General features: G+C 46.0%; 1 pseudogene across 1 annotated transcript; it reads left to right on the top strand.

The window, feature by feature from the left end:
• The first annotated feature begins 956 nt into the window (after nucleotides 1-956).
• On the top strand, nucleotides 957-15,706 carry LOC144061244 (high-affinity choline transporter 1-like; annotated as a pseudogene). Its single transcript, XR_013296133.1, has 8 exons — nucleotides 957-1,248; nucleotides 4,508-4,621; nucleotides 7,698-7,853; nucleotides 9,204-9,352; nucleotides 10,752-10,895; nucleotides 11,088-11,241; nucleotides 11,330-11,547; nucleotides 12,532-15,706. The product of XR_013296133.1 is annotated as a high-affinity choline transporter 1-like (transcript).
• The last annotated feature ends 1,538 nt before the right edge of the window (nucleotides 15,707-17,244 follow it).

The raw sequence follows: 17,244 nt of genomic DNA, 5'->3' as shown, positions 1-17,244 counted from the left end.
GTGTCATTGCCACCTACTGTAGTGGATGCGCAATTGCACCTTCTTCTAATACACCGAAGGAGGGAAAAAAGCATGATCCCTGAGGTCACATGCCCCCGATAACCCCCCAATTGTTCTATTTTGGGGTTATTTCAAAAGTAAGCATGATGATGGACAAATTAACGGCGTAGTTTCACGCGCACACGAGAAGTTGTGGTGCTGTGGCACCCTCCCTTTTGCCCTGGATGACAAATATTTATAATGTGAATATGACAAATTACAGGTGTAACTTGGCTGGACTACTGTTGACAGCACCTTTTGCACGGCCTATTTACTGTAGCGACAGTTTGTTCTTAAGTGTATGACTCCATGAGCCCGTGTAACTGGCCGTGCACGTGCCTGTGCAGCGGGCTAGAAGAAAAATAGAAGAAGAGGAGGTTTTGATGTGGGATGCATTTAGTTTTATTCTGTGGTTCCCTCTGACGAAAGTGGCCAGTCCACTTGAGCTGAAGCTTCCAATCTGTGATGGAGTCTTTTCATCAAGTAAGAAGCCCCATAAGTCACGAAGCTCTCTACGCATGTGCTATATTGATTAGCTAATGTGCGTTGCATCCAGTGAATGGGGGAGGGGGGAAAGCGTGGGGGGGGGGGGGGGCAGCTCTCCTCCGTCCCCGGTGTCTTTTTATTTTATTTAATTTTTTTTCTGGCCCCCTCCTCCTCCCTGGTGTATTCCAGTATGGCGTCTGGGCTCGGCGTCAGCACATTGCAGCAAATCGTCACCTCAGGGCGGCTCGCACAGGACAAAGTCAACGAACCGACATCCAGTCGTGACGCGCTCGGCCCAGCCGGCCCGACGCGGCTTCCGATTGGCGGAGCGGCGGCCGGGGGAGGGCCGACCATCGCTCCCCCCTCGCTCCCGCCCCTCTCTTCCTCCCTCCCTCCCTCCTCCGAGCCCGGCGTGGGGCGGCGGGGGGGAAGAGGGTGGGGGGGATGTTCGCCGAACCGCCGCCACTGTCGCTCGGTCTCTCGCTCGGTGCGTCCTCTTCCTCCTCTTCCTCCTTCCTCCTTTCGCGCGCTCGCCCATCATGGCTCTCAACATCCCCGGCGTGAGCGTCATGATGTTCTTCTACCTTCTGGTTCTGGCCATCGGCGTGTGGGCCTCCTTCAAGTCCAAGCGGGAGGCCAAGAAGGTCCACGGAGACCAGACGGAGATGGCGCTGCTCGGCAACCGCGGCATCAACCTGGCGGTCGGCATCTTCACCATGACGGGCGAGTACACGCGCCGAGCCGGGCCGGGCCGGGCCGGGCCGAGCCGAGCCGAGCCGAGCGGCGCATCTGTCGCTTTTGCTTTCGTCGCCGATTGAGAAACGGGCCAAAAGCCATCCGAATTCGACCTCCGTTTCACCTCTCGCACGTGATGACTCAACCCCGATTGTGCCGTTCGAGGTGTAGACAATTTCAGTATGATGATGCGCGTGCGTGCGTGCGCTCCGCTACGCGTACACGCGCAAGTCATGCCTTGAAGACAAAATGCAGTCGAGCTGTAGAACATGGTGAGGAAATGGTACACTCGAGCTGTATAGACCTTCAGTGTGACGTAATAGCGGTACATTCGAGGCCAATGGACAGGATGTGAAATTGGTACACGACAGGACCTTAATATGACGTAACGTTAGTACATTAGCGATGTCTACGATAGGCCTCATCACATATGGAGTAGACTTCATGAGTAGACTTTATAGATTGAACACAATTATGGTATTGGTAAAAATGCTACACCAGAGCGTATAGATTATTATGCATGAAGCAAATGTGGTACACTAAAGGTGCATACTGCATGTGCATAATAGGCTCAAACTAGTGCATTGAAGAAATATGCTTTCAAGGTGTACAGAACTTTAAATGTAACGTTATATGGTACATTATGGGTGTGTAGCATTAAAGACGATGTAGTAATGGTACATTAGGAATGTATAGACAGACATGCATGAATTATAATGTAAATATGCCAAATTACAGGTGTATAAATAGGATCTCAATATGCTACATATGAGGCATATGTTAAATTAAATGTGACATACATTTAGAGGTGTTTAGAACATGAGGATGGTATATGAAGTCAACTATATTTATCGAGCACCTTATGTAAATAAATAACTCAAAGTGCTTTACACAAATATATATATATATATATATATGTATATATATATATATATATATATATATATATATATATATATATATATATATATAGCTACATTAGAGGCACATAGGTTAAATACAGTGGATATAAAAAGTCTACACAGTACACACCCCTGTTCAAATGCCAGTTTTTTGTGATATAAAAAAAAAAAAGAAGACCCTTCTATCATATCAACAACTCAAATGAACGGAGCGGAACACTTTTCATCGGAAATCAAGCTAGAATTTGTGTCTGTCCGAAAGATCCAATCACATTTAAACGCACATGAAAGGGACTCGGCACACGCGCAAGCTCCTCCCGCTTGTTCGAGTCGTTATTTTTGTTGTCAGCAATGTGAAGTAGAACAAAGTGAAGATGGAACCTTCTTGGTTGAAAAAAAAATAGCAACAACTGGACAACCCTCCAAAAAAAGGAGAAGAAGAAAATTGTTGGCTGCCAGCAATATTGAAGGAGCTGAAGGAATTTCTGGCAAGTGCTGACAGTTGCTCTCGTCTACGATGTCCGGAATGTGACGTAGGGTGGAAAGACGAGAGACTTGAATCGGAGAGAAAAAGCAAGTTACATTCGGTAAAAACACACAAACGCAACATAAGAACATCAAAACAAAGGTGTCGCCGCATCATGGACATCGGCTGTTGTTGTTTTTTTTCTTCAGATGGAGCTTGGGTGAAAGAATTATGAACCGTTCCAAATAGCAACAAACTTTCAAGCTTCCGCAAGAAAGCAAAAAATGTCAAGAAAAGCCTGCTAGAACATTGGAACTTGAATTAGAAATGCTATTTCACCTGAATTTGAATGTGATTGGTTTCTGAACATGTCAACTCCCCAGTTAGAAGGGGGTGTGCACACTTATGCAACTTTCCCTCTCCGAAATTTTTTTTTTTCCATTTGAATTGTAGATCCCAATTATGGCGTGAAAAGTTTTGACATTTCTTAAAGTATTTTGTTATCTAATATTACACAAAGCTGGCGTCCAAACGGGTGTGTAGACTTTTTATATCCAATATGGTACATTGCAGGTGTATAGATGATGAAATATGGTGTAGCATCAGAATCATTATGTGTGTTTTAGATCATAAATGATGTTACCGTCGCGGTGTATGGACAAATATGATGTCATGGTGACGCATAACGTGTGCATAGGATGAAATCGAACGTACGTACGCTCAGAAACAGCAACAGGAGCGAAACATGATACGATAAGTACGTCGTCAGGAGTGCATACGTTACACGGGATATTAATATGCTTCATTAGAGGAATAGCGAACGTAAATATGGTCCATTAAAGGAACCCGTTTCGAATCATTTACGCTTAAAGACGGCTTGTGTGTCTTCGTGGTGACACCAAAGATCAAAGTTAACCGGGTCAGGACTTTCACATAGCTTGTTAGTTTCGTCTTGCAAAATGGTTGCCAATCCTAAAATTAGCAGGACAAATTGGCCGAGTGTACTTTGAGCTAGACTTTCTCTTTCTCCAACGCGCGTTTACATCTCGGACAAAAGCGGACCACTCGGACCGCCCGTCGCAGGCGCCAGCGCCTCTGCTGCTCGCCAGCGCCTCTGCTGCCCGCCAGCCGCTACTGCGCCCCTTTTGGCCTCCTGTGGCTCAATCCATCGACCGGTTTCGCACCACGCGTCCGTTCCTAATTGTAAACGTTTGATTTGTGCATGATTTGGTGTTACTCACAATTTCATATTTCCTCATTTGTAGAAAATAACCGACACTTTGAAGGCGCCATGTTTACATCCTATTTGACGTCTTGAATGGAGCAAATGATAAACAATGTTTTGTTCAGCGCTATGTTTTTTCATCTCTAATGTTCCATGTTTACGTCCTATTTGTGGTCTGTGGCTTCTCGGGGGTGAGAAACATTGGGCTGGCGGGCCACAACCGGCCCACCAGCGGGTCCAATCCGGCCCGTGCGGGCTAGACAACTCATAAATGGCAAATTTTCACAAAAAGTTGCTCATTTTGTCCACTGGAGGTCTCACTGATGATCACTTCAATGGCCGCCAGAATCAGCCAATCACTTACCACATCAATTACATTCCGGATTTGACGCCTGATCCTGACGCACTTGAGAAGACTAAAAGATGGTTGTGAACAAATACTTCATCTGAGATGCGACAGTGTGAAGAATAGCGTTGCTGAAAATGTGCACCTCCTGTGGAATTATTTGAAGGTGTCATTTTAAGGGCGTGGCGTTTTTTGCTTTGGGTCGTCCTAGCGTCAGAATCACGTATGAGCCCATGCCTTGCAAACATGAAATGTGTTGAAACGTTTGGAGGCGCCTGTAAGGCTAAATGTGAGTCTTGTGTCAACAGCCACGTGGGTCGGCGGCGGGTTCATCGTGGGCACGGCGGAGGCCGTCTACAACCCGTCCATGGGGCTCATCTGGGCCGTCATGCCCGTCACAGCCACCATGTGCTTCATCTTCGGTGAGTGCTCCTTTTTAGGGCTGACCGTCGCGGCCCGCCGCCTCTCGCTCGCTCGCTCCAGCCTCGGCGCCGGCCGGGCCCGCCTTGTGTCAAAGCCGCATGAAAAATAAAAACATCCCCCAAAAAGTGGCGCCGTCCAAACAAGGAGAGTCTCCTCGCGCCCTTACAACAGGAGGATTTGCGTCCTTAAGAACACTTAAGTCGTGTTGGCGCTGGAGTCCAAATAGGGTTTAGAAGGTCCGAGGCTGACCCCTCCCGGGTTCACAAGATTCAAAAGTGGGACAACAATGTCTGGCTGCAAGAAGCATGTGATCACAACAACCGCAGTAAGATGTTGAGAAGGCCGTTTGGGGGGAAATTTGGTGTTTGGTGCTGATGACGAAAATCCCAAATTCACTTCCCAAGATGTCTTTTCAATTGGACAAATGGGGCACTTTTGGAAATGGAAAATGGGCCTTTTTCTGAAAACAGTTTTGAAATGTAATTCCCAAATTGTCCTGAATGACTTGAATATTTTGACTTTGGAATTGACCTTTTTTGAAGGACAAGAAAAGGACGTCGCGATAAAACAAATGCAAAATGTTGTGTTGGGTGCAGAATAACGCAAATGGTTGACACCATAACATTTTGCAAAGATAGACGACACGTGAAGCCTGCTTGCTGCTCTCCATTGTTACGACCTTCAAGTGCTCCACTGATAGCCGCCAAGGTCATGCTGGAATCTCTTAAAGCGACAGCGCACCGTCAGAAAGTGGACATTGCAAAGCTGCTTCCGGAGTCACCGACTTCATGGAAGCGTGTAAACAAAAAGTTCCACTTCACACGATAACGTCATAAGTTTCACATATAAATGCGATACATTTGACTTTTGGATCTGGCGGAACAAAACAAAGCAAAGCAATTCCTTTTCATTCGGGTCACTGGTCGTCCTTTTTGTGTCTTGTCAATCAGTTACTATGCAGCTACATCGCTCCTAATACTGTCAAAATGTGAATAAGGCTAAAGTTTGAGATTTTAAAAGAAGGCGTCGGGATCCACCGGTGAAAAATGGATCGTCGACATTGATATGTCATCATATCAAATCATGCTCTGGCGTCCGTTTGACGGAACGCGGATTCAGATTATTATCATTTTTTTTTTGCAACATGATTTACGAGACTGCAGGCTCGGATGATCACAATTGAACCAAATTCATTTCATCAGTTTGATCGCAGGAAAGAGAATATTTCTTTCGACAACTTACTTAGATATTAGCTTTTGAAATGGACAAAAATTGGCTGTTTTTTGTTTCATTTATTTATTTTACAAATAAACACACGACTTTACAACATAAGACAAACGTAACATTCCCTCCCCTCCAAAAAACAACAATAAAATTGGCCAATTTTTAAAATGTTTTTTCTCTGTCGTGAAATGAAACAAATTCTAAAGTCAAGTCTTTATTAGGACTAATTCATGTAAAACCATCAAATATTCGGCCTGGAAAAGAAAAGTTCAAACAAAAAGCTATTTTATCATTATAATTTTTTTAATGAATCAACTGATTCATAGATTATCTGAATTTTATTCTGCCAAACCTTAGAATCGGGATCGGCCTCCAAAAATCTTGAACGGAAATTCTGACAAATTTCTATTTGGATAATCTTTCAATATGTGAGCGTGGATGCCAGCAATTCTGTTGTGTGTTTTAGAAATTAAGTCGAAGGGAAATTCTACTCCGCAGGGTGTCATACATGAGACATTACGGTAATCAACATGTTCAATTCTTATTCCACAAGCGCAATGTTTGACTGCCGCATATCAAATATTCTTGCTTTCAAAGGTTTGGCCTTTTGTTCCCCTTTAACAGGCTGTAGAAAATGGCCGACTCAGACTGACTGACTGACCGACTGAACGGACGGACGGACGGATGAACAGACGGCTAACAGGAGCCTCGATAACGTGAATGACGGGATTAAAAGGCCGTCGGCGTGCTCGCCGTTATTGGCATGACGTAAGCGCACTCCCGCGACAGGTTGCGTAAGGTCACGTACCGGACGTGCAGATTAGTGGACATTCCTTCGCCACATGAAAGTCACATGATTGATCCTCTTACTCTTGATCAACGCACTTTTTCTCTCTCCGTCTGCGCGCGTGCGTGCGTGTGCGTCTGCAGTGGTTTCCGTTTGTTCATACGCTAGCTTATGTAACGGCTTCCTTTACGGAATGTTTGCCGGACATTATTGAGCCAAGGCACACGGTGCCACCTTGAGATACAAGTGACCCGACTCACAAGTTTTTCCAGATGCAAGCCGTCGTATGTTTTTTTTCTTTTTTTTTTCTTCCTTTGACTTGCGTGTGCAAACGCTTGGCGTGACTCAACTCAGCTGACTTGACCACAAGCAGCAGTTTCGCAAATAGGTAATGACTAATTCTTCACCCCCAAAAAAAGAGGCTGCAAGCTGTTGATTGCCGCTCTCGGGTGAAGTTTCCTCTAAAATTAAACAAAACAAAAAGAGAATTGAAACCCTGTTAGGCGGAGCGACAGACCCATTTTCTTCGAATCGTGGTTGACAACTTTAAAATATCGCAGCATGTGCGCAAAGTTTTGGTGAGTAATAATAATAATAATAATTTCTGCAAAAACATTCAGGACCTCACAGCAGCCCTAATTACATGTGGTGTATTTAAAATAACCGTTGAACTTTTCTTTCAAATTGCCCCTGCTAGCTTCATGCTAGCACATAATGGAAAACGCCATAGACCGGTTAATGATTAGCATTGGTTAAAGTCTAGGTTGGCGTTTCAAATGAGGGTTTCAAGTCTGGTTTGGGGTTTTTAAAAATAGTTCTAAGGTTTCAAGGATAGGGTTCAAGGTGACGCTTTCAAGACAGAAGTTAAACCAGAGTAAAGGTTTGACTTTGAGAGAAAATGTTGCTCTCATGTTGGTTTCTTTTTTGCCAAGGTTACGTTAGCATGTGTCGTTCCCTGTGATTGTTAACATTTGTGTTTGTGCTGATCACGTTCGCGCCCGCCGCCGGCCGTCTCCCAAATCAAGCCTGAGCCAGGTGGTCTTTCTGCTGTCTGCTCTGCTCAGGCGGCCTGTTCTTCGCCGAGCCCATGCGCAACAGCAAGTACGTCACCATGATGGACCCCTTCCACATCAAGTACGGCAAGATGGCCACGGCCGCCCTCTCCCTGGCCGCGCTGGTCTCCGAGATTATGTGGGTGACGGGCACGCTCATAGGATTAGGTAAGAATGCCGTAGCCGCGACGCATGGCGGCAGCTGAGCGCGAGTGCGGAGTGGAACGCAAGCCGCGGCCGTCCGCTTTTAGACGCCGGCTGCAAATGTATGTGCTGGCGTTTCCCGTGGGACCGCGCCCATCCGCGCCCAACCACATGGAATGCAGTGGAGCCTCGCTATGCGCGCTAGCAAAAAGACGCCAATCATTGACGGAATTTGAGGCAAAATGGCTGCCCTCTCAAATGGATTCCAATTTGGCCGCTTATTCCACAAAGGCAATATTCGTCCGAATGATGTCTTTATACGAGTCGGGATGCGCGCAACTCCCGATTATTGGGAAGAACCTTTTTGGGGTTGCCTTCCCCTATGAGCTGCAGGTGTTTTTGTAACCGTCCCCCCCCCCCCCCAACACCGACTTTGAGAGGGCCCCCTACTGGCACAAATGTTGAGCAAGCGCTGGGATTTGTGTTATTGTGCTCAGCAGGTGGCGCTATCCAAGCGCGAGTCGTTGTTGTGCTTGGTGTCTTCTCACCTTTTGTTGCGAGGAAAGTGAGAAGACCACCCCCCCCCCCCAACGCCCCCTGACACATTTTGCTTTTTCCCCCACACTGCATATTTGTGCACACCTCCATTCTCGTTCCTTTTTCTTTTTTCTTTTATACAAATACAAATGTAAGGAAGATTTCCATGAGCGATCATTTGTGTCTGATTTGATCATTTCTCACATTTCAACATGTCAGTAATCCAATGGGCTCTTTTGGAAAGTCATGAAAATGACATTTTCAACACTTAAATCTCTTAGTTTTTATGTTTGACCTCACATAACATCAGTTATTTTTTACAGAATGGAGGACATTTAATTGATTTGCTTTGTTTCCCCAAAAAACGTGTTGAGTGGCTTTGAAATGAGCGACGCCATTTTGATTAGCTCGCGTGGTGATGTCGTCCGTAACCATGGAGACAGAAACTTTTGCGACACGCCTCAAGTAACGATTTCACTTTTCAGCTTGTCTTACAATCTGCACTTTGTGCAAACCCCAAATCCAAATTTTAAGGATAAAATCATTCAAGTGAATATTTCAAAAAACCGAAGACTCCAAAATGTCCTGAAGTGTGAGAGTGAGCTTGTTCCAACATTCAAAAAATGATTTTCATGAAGCAACAATGCGGACCTGAAAGAAATATAAAGCCAACTTATTTATTTTCATTTCATTTGACTGACTTTAAGAAATGAAATTCAACCTTTCAGTTGGCGCCCAAAAAGTCCAATATCGGCGGTGACAGACGGACGACTTGCGTTTTTTGAAGTTGATGTGCTGCTTGGATGACGGCAGCGCGTTTGCGTGCGTGTGCAACAGGCGTGACCATGAGCGTGATCCTGGACCTGTCGTACACGGTCAGCATCTGGATCTCGGCCGCCGTGGCCATCACGTACACGCTGCTGGGCGGACTCTACTCGGTGGCCTACACCGACATCATCCAGCTCGTGCTCATCTTCATCAGCCTGGTGAGTTGCTCCTCTTCCTCATGCTGGCGCTTGTTTTGGAAACTTGCCACGCCGGCTAGCGGGATGTGACGTCTTGACCAGCGCCAGCTCACCTCAGCTGCGAGTGGCCAGCATTTGCCAACTGCAGAAGGCATCCGTCCATCTAATCTATCTTGTCTGTCTGTCCAATCGTTATGGCAACACTTTGTGTTAAAAATAGTGTCTTTCCGATGCGTAGGTTTATGACTCACCAAAAACGTACTCGCCGAGATCATTTCAGGTCCAACAAAAGAAAAGGGCTCTGAATGTTTTTTTTGTTTTTTTGATACAAAGAAAAAGGTACTAAACCGTTTTTTCTCATCAACCCAAAAGGCAGAACGGCCAAGCAAGCGGCCATCTTTGCCGGCTGCAACATCAGAAAAGAATGTGACATCGACAACTTCAACATGACACTAAATGGCTGAAGATCAAAATCAAATCACATAAAAATGTGCGAGGAAGCTGGCGCGTGTGTTGCTCCTTGACAACCCATCAAAAGAACAATTACTACTTTCTTTTAAGTATCCATTTTGATGACATCTGAGTCATCCATACTAGTTGTCATTTGTTTTTTAATCGCTACACTTTAAAGGACTCTTTATGGGGCGCTTAAAGTACATGGGACAGCTAACTGTTAGCATCTGGACTTTTCTCTGAGGCAAGCATGCTTTTAACAACTCATTCTCATTTACAAACATGCTAACAAATGCGCTAAATCTCTCATTGTTGGAACCCTTGCGGCAAACTTGTGTTTGTTGCAATCGTGTGGAGAGAAGTTCCAACACCAAAGTAAGGCGAGCACAAACCTAAGCAAACAAACACATTTGATGAAACCAGGCGAGCAGAACCATCTGAGCAAAAAAACGATGATACAGTTGTTGTGAAAGAGCTTCATAAATAAAGTTGGCTTGAGTCAGCTGTGAAGAGGAAATGAAGCAATGTGGACACGATGGGAATCGACCTCACTAATGAGAAACGCCCGAGGCTCGGGAAATAAAGACAAACAGTTCAACCACACCGCCGCAAAAGTTTGTCCACGTCCAAATTGAGCAGCTTTTGTTCGTACCACGACGACGACGACGACATGCTAGCAAGTGTGCTAAAGCCTGCGGCGATGCAACTCACACAGTCAACTTGTGTTGGACAAACTCCACATTATACAACTTCTGTATGTCATTCGGGATGTAGCTGGACGTTAGCGTAACGTTGGCCAATAGCATGCTAAATGCTAACAAACGTGCTAAAGCTAGCGATGTAAACCGCTGCAATCAACTTGTGTTTGTGGAACTCCAAATTGTCCAACTTTTGTTTGCACTTTGCGGCTTGCGTAAAAGGAATGAGCATGAAGCTAATCGTGTGCTTGTCGCTGGCGCCGCCGCAGTGGATGTGCGTTCCCTTCGCCTTGATGAGCCCGGCCGTGACTGACATCACGCAGACGGCGTACAACTACACCTTCCAGCCGCCCTGGGTCGGCACGCTGGAGGAGGACCGAGTGTGGCGCTGGATCGACAACTTCTTAATTCTGGTGAGTGAGCGGACACACACACAAAAAAAAAGAGATGAGGTGCAATGTTTGTACCCGTGGATCCATTTGCAGCCATCCTTCGAATGTGACTGCAGACCACAGTAACACATTTGGCACAATTGCACGTTTTTCCAAGAGACATTCAAGAGTGAAAAAGGTTGACAAAAGCTGCTTTTCCGTCTTGCCGTCAAGGGTTTGGGTAACCTGGGCCTTCAGAACTTCCACCAGAGGACTTTGTCTGCCGCCTCGTCCACCACGGCCAAGATCACCTGTTTCGCCGCCGCCTTCATCGTCCCCACGCTGGGAATTCCTCCCATCCTGCTGGGCGCGGCTGCCGCATCGACGGGTAGGGATCCCGAAACTGCGCACGACAGTGAGATTGTCAAACGTCAGGACGGCCTTCCTTCATTTGTTGTCAATCGTGTCTTCCCCAGACTGGAACCTGACGTCTTACGGTTCTCCGTCTCCGTTCGATCGGGGTCAGACGGGCCTGGTGCTGCCCATCGTGCTGCAGCACCTCACCCCTCAATACATCTCCATCGTGGGCATCGGGGCGGTGGCGGCCGCCGTCATGTCGTCCACCGACTCGGCCCTGCTTTCCGCCGCCTCCATCTTCACCTCCAACATCTACAAGAGCATCCTCAGGACGCAGGTGAGGCGCGGGACGGGGTGGGAGGGGGGGGGGTGCTGAGTTCCGAGATTCATTCAAGTTCCTTCAATGGCACTCATTTTTGTAACGCACGATTATTGAGCGGCCCTCACTTGGAACGCCGTACTGAGGGAATTCCAGTCGCAACACAGCGTCCACGTCAACATTTTGCAGTAATAATAATGCACATATTTGCTCAAGTTGTATTTTACAATTTTAAAAATGTGAACAATTTCACAAGTTTCTTCATGTTAAAGATGAGATCGCTCTTCATATGAAACGGAAAATGCACTGAGCTGTCACCAATGTCTTATAAATGCAATTATGCCATCTAGTGGCAGAAAAATGACCTCAACGCAACCAATGTCATACTCGTTTTTTGCAGTACGGTGCAGTGTTCCCGCGCTGGAATGCGGTACACTTTTTACGACCTCGCTGTTTTGCGAGAAGAAAAATTTGTGTCATTTTGTATGTATTTTTTTGACGGTATAATACCTATTTTATCACATTTATGAAGGTTTGAGAGGAAGGTGAAAACATGTAAATGCCTGGATGAGAAAAGTGTACAAACTGCGATGAGGTGTTGTAGAGCCTTAAAACATTTCTAATAAATGTAAAACTACTTTGGGGATTTCATTTCTTGCGGGTATTTTTTGGAATCTAACCCCAGCGGAAAACGAGGGAACGCTGTATATCGTTTTCATTTATTATGAAATTCCTGTATCATGGACTAAAGGATGCAGCCACATTTTTCCCACTTTTATGTTAACGAGTATGAAAACGTTAAGATATTTTATTGTACATTTTCATTTACATTTAGAACAAAGCTTTTGAAGTCATGTGATGAGCTACGATTGAGCGTTTTAATCGTCTGACAGCCCTAATTAAAACAAAGTGACGGCGACCGGCTCCATTCAGACAGCAAACAGGGCTTTCCCTTTTCAGTACTGCGCGACTGAACGTTTGCGCTGTCTGCCGTCCCGTCAGGCTTCGGATCAGGAGCTTCAGTGGGTGATCCGCGCGTCGGTGGTGGTGGTGGGCCTGGCGGGGACGTCGCTGACCTTCCTGGACAACAGCGTGCTGATGATCTGGATGCTGCGCTCGGACCTGACCTACACGCTGATGCTGCCGCAGCTGGTGTGCGTCCTCTTCTTCGCCGTGTCCAACGGCTACGGCGCCGTGCTGGGCTGCCTGATGGGGATGCTCTTCCGGGTCCTGTGCGGCGAGCCCGTGCTGGGCATCCCGGCCGCCATCCGCTTCCCGGGCGGCGCGCTGGTGGACGGCGTGTACGTGCAGAGCTGGCCCATCCGCACCATCTGCATGCTCTCGGCCGTGGCGGCCATTTTGTCCTTCTCCTTCCTGGCCTCGCTGCTGTTCCACAAAGGCGTGATTCCCGAGAGGTGGGACTTTTTCCAAGTGCTGACGCGGGACTCGGCCGAGACGCCGGACGGCTCCAAGTACGACATCAAAGACGAGGACGTGAAGGAGCAGAACGAGAGTAACGAAGTGTGCGAACCCATGCTGGAATCGACTTTTTAGAGCGCGTGACTTTCATTTCAATGCCGATGTACGCAATCGTTTAGGAACAAAACGTATGCAAGTGAAGTAGTTGCAGGAGTACAGTAATCCCCGCCATTCATTCCGAGGCCATCGGGAGCCACCATTTGCTTGTCCTTCCTTCTTTGCGTTCTCGACCGCCATTCGGAAAGGCAAAATTCAAAACGGGATTTACTTTATTGGTTTTCTTCCCCCTTGTGGCCGCTCCTGTCTCTGCTGGACTGATAGAGCGGCCCGACAGTCGCGCTAAATTCAAACGTTTCGGATTCTTTTCCCAGACCTTTTGGAGTCTTGACAAATTCTGTCCGGAATACGTTTCTGTGGCATCTCCAAGATGTCTCTGAGACTTGCTCGAGGCTTCAATCATTTGCATTCACTGCGACTCCCTGCTGACCCGGCGAGCAGACGGGAGTCGCCATCGGGCCGCCTATTCGTCTCCTGTCCGATCGGCCCGAAAACGAACACGTGCGCGCGTCGAGCTGACAGATCCGGCAAACAAGACTTAACATGAAACGAAACGTACGGAAGAGGATTAGGGCCAGTGAAGAGAGAAACAAAATGTTTGGCAGGATTCTCTCTTTATTCTCAGAATTCTCACTTTATTCTGATTCTGAGAATAAAGTCCGAATCCTGCCAGACTTTTTGTTTCTCTCCTCACTGGCCCTAATCCTCTTCCGTAAAAAACGGGATGTCATCTGAACAACAACATTTGATTAAGATGTAAAGAGTAATGATTAGCTTGTGCCCCCCCCCCCCCTCCATTACAACTGCAATAACGGTCTCGCAGTCGTAATGTTCTTGACATGTTGAAAATACGGAAATTCAGACAAATGCTTCTGAAAGTGGATTTCTGTGGGTTGGCAGCTCTGCTATTCGCTTTTCTCGTCTTTTTTTTTTGTGGCCTCGTTTGTTTGACCCTCCGTGTGTTTCTTCGACGGTCTAAAAATGGAGATGGATGCACAATTTGTAGTGGTTGGCAATCAGCTGTTAGCACTCGGCTAACAGCTGCCCAAGCGGGAGGTGTGAGCTGAGGATGAGGAGACGCGTATTGTTGTGTCGGGACAGCTTTCCGCAAAGGGGAAAGCACGCATCCAAAAAATTCAAACCCGAACAAACCAAAGTATCAAAATGCATCCAGCCGAGAACTTTGTGCATTGTTGCCCCCCTAAAGTCGACCCATCCCTCATTTTAAGTGACGTTGAGAGAATTTTGTGTCCTGTGACAATTTAAGCAGCAAACCCAGCAGAAGAAAGCGTCCGCGACCCATCATGCCGGCGACCCATCATGACCTGACACTTTTCATAGCATACACAGTGAGCCTGCTCACCTGTTTTCCCATTTTGGTCATGTGACCTTCCGCATAAAGCAAACGGTAACACTTTACTCACATGACAAGTTGTCACGTTCATTTCAGTCAATAGCGGAAGATATTCTTGCCCAACATGGCGGCTCCATCAGATTGATGGATGATTCTGTTTCATTCTTATTTCACAAACACAATATTCATCCAAATATTTGTTTTTTGTCACCAATGCTGGCATATTCTTGCAAAAATATATCTCTAATTGAATGCGCTTTACCTTCAACGGAATTTTCCAATCTTCAAGTGCGATGCACAGAGCACGACGGCTACGTTCGAGTGAATGTTAGCTGGCAGACTTTTGAAAATATCTTCACTCCACTTTATTCGTACCCACTTGCTCTCTGTCGCAAGCCGCTTCTTTCTTGACAATCGCACCATGGTTTTATGGTCTCATCGTACGAAATACTGTATTAAACCCTACACGGGGTGGCAGTTTTCTGTCATGGCGTATCCTTAGATCAAATCGTTCAATGTGCAGGTGTTTTTTCGTTTAGTTTGCTTTTCGCGATGGTCCGTTCCAAGTTGGGTTTGGCCGCGTCACCTTTTCCTTTAAAATGTCTTAAAAATATATTTGGGGGAAACGATGAGCTGTCAGTCAAGCGGTCTCAGTTCAACATACTTCCTTGACACTAATTCGTGTTTGGATTTGAATTTGGCTTTGGCGCCATCTTGTGGCAATTTTATGACATTTCAGGAAGTGTAGGAAGAATTGAAAAAGTGCAAACCAGTGAATCCGATGGTGAACGGCGACTATGTAGGGGATTACTGTATTTTTTTTTGTTTTGTTTTTTTAAGGCGTGTATACTGAAGAGTGTACACGGAAAAAGTGACAGCTATGCTCTCTGTTTTAAGAGCTCAGCATCCTCTCTGCAATTTTATGCAGCAATGACACTTCCAGGCATGGACAGAAGGGGGCGGGAGGGGGCCAGTGTTGCCAAAAAAGGACTTGAATGTGTTCAACGTCAAGTGACTTCGCCACCAGCCGATTGTGAAATATTTGCCGGTAAAAACAAAATGTTGTATATGGTTTTCTTTTCTTTTTTTTAAATTGTATTTTAGCTTCTTAGACAAGTAGTTTGATTGTCAACATCTGATTGTATCGTGACTGAGCGAGAAGAAGGGCTCTCAAGCACGAGCACTTAATTGTACAAAAAAAACACACACAAAAATCAAAAAAATCTGCCTGCCTATGCAAACAAGTGTGAATGATTTGTCATTAAACCCTTTGTTAGCCCCCTTTGACTTGGCGTGTCTTAATTATAAAGTTGTCAAGAGCTGCTTTATTTAAAAAAAAAAAAAAGTCATGACGAGCGGCTTCATCCTTGAAAATGATCTCATTTGTCGTCCTTCACCAAAGTAAGAAATAAATAAAAATAAAACTTTTCATTTGCCAAATCATCTGCTCATTAGGCTAGAAGGCGACATGTAAAGAAATTCAAGCTCGAAAAAGAAGAACTTAATGAGTTTTGCTCAATGATAAAACCCTCAAAAATCTCTCTATACATATATTATTTTATTTTCCAAAGTTGTCAACACTTGAGTTATTACTGTAAGGACAAGCAGCTCCATTCTTCCGCCCCGGAATGTCTTTGATAAGGCTCCAAAATAAACCTGTTGTTGGGGGCATTAGGCATGCGACACCCCCCCAACCCCCCGCTGTATGTGCGTTGGCGTGTGGCATGATGCCGTGCGGATAGGAGACAACTTGTCAAAACGGTCCCGGTGGACATTGTCGCTGAAGATAAAGGAAGGCCTGCTGCTATATTAAGCGCTGTGCATGCCACTGATGGCGTTTGAAGGACGCTCGCTTTGATGCTTCCTCTGATGACGAGCCCGAGAGGGCGGAAATGAGGGCAGCGCACATGAGATGTTTGATTTTTTTCCTTTCTTTCTTGTGTGCCAGATGCTCGTTGTTGACGGATTTTGCTTCACTTTGACATTTTTCTTGTTTTCTCAGATGAACTGGAAAGCCACAAATTTGGCCAAAACACTCACTAATAAAACAGCGTTCTGTCACGTTTTGGTTCTGTGTGGTTGGGTTTTTGTTTTTGTTTTCTGGAGTGGCGCTGTAGCGCAGCCACAGGGAGTTAATGGAAAGCGTAGAAGAAGAATCAGCCAAGAAGACAAAACACTTTTTTTTCTTAACTTAATTGCAATCTACAGAACAAACATGGCTTTGCATGTATTGAAACAACATGAAAAAGGCAAACACAGGAGAAGTGACAATGGCGGCTGATTCAAGTTCAACGCCGCTTGTCGAACGTGGGAATAAAGAAGCAAAATATTTATATACAAATATACAAGCTAAGACCACACGGCTATCCGCCATTGTTGTTGACAGACTGACGGTCCTCACGCGATAATTGGCGCATACGTCATCAATCTGCGACAATGCGTCGTTATCGAGCTGCAAACGTAAGGTCATCGCTGGAAAAGTATCCTGCAAAAGGTGTCCTGACGGACGCGTACACGGTGCGTTTTGAAATCTGTCCACTCTGGAGCCCGCTTTCAAAAGTGATCGCTTTCAAGCTCCGAAACGGCGCCATCGTGTGGAAACTTGTGAGGATACATTGAAAGTGGCTTTCGCGTGAACGGAGCCTTAGTCTGTTGTGTTTGTGTTTGTCCAGTCAGCATTGTTGACGTTATTTGTGGGAGTCTGTGTTTCTCATTCAACTTTGCGGGGTCCATGATATCCCATGATGACTCCCATCCCAAAATCTTTTTGGTTGATGTATGTCATCGGTGTTTTGCATCGGCTCATGTGTAATGAAGTCGGTTTA

Source organism: Vanacampus margaritifer, chromosome 12 (assembly GCF_051991255.1).
Source record: "Vanacampus margaritifer isolate UIUO_Vmar chromosome 12, RoL_Vmar_1.0, whole genome shotgun sequence".
NCBI lineage: Eukaryota > Metazoa > Chordata > Actinopteri > Syngnathiformes > Syngnathidae > Vanacampus > Vanacampus margaritifer.
This window is presented reverse-complemented; position numbering and strand designations above follow the sequence as displayed.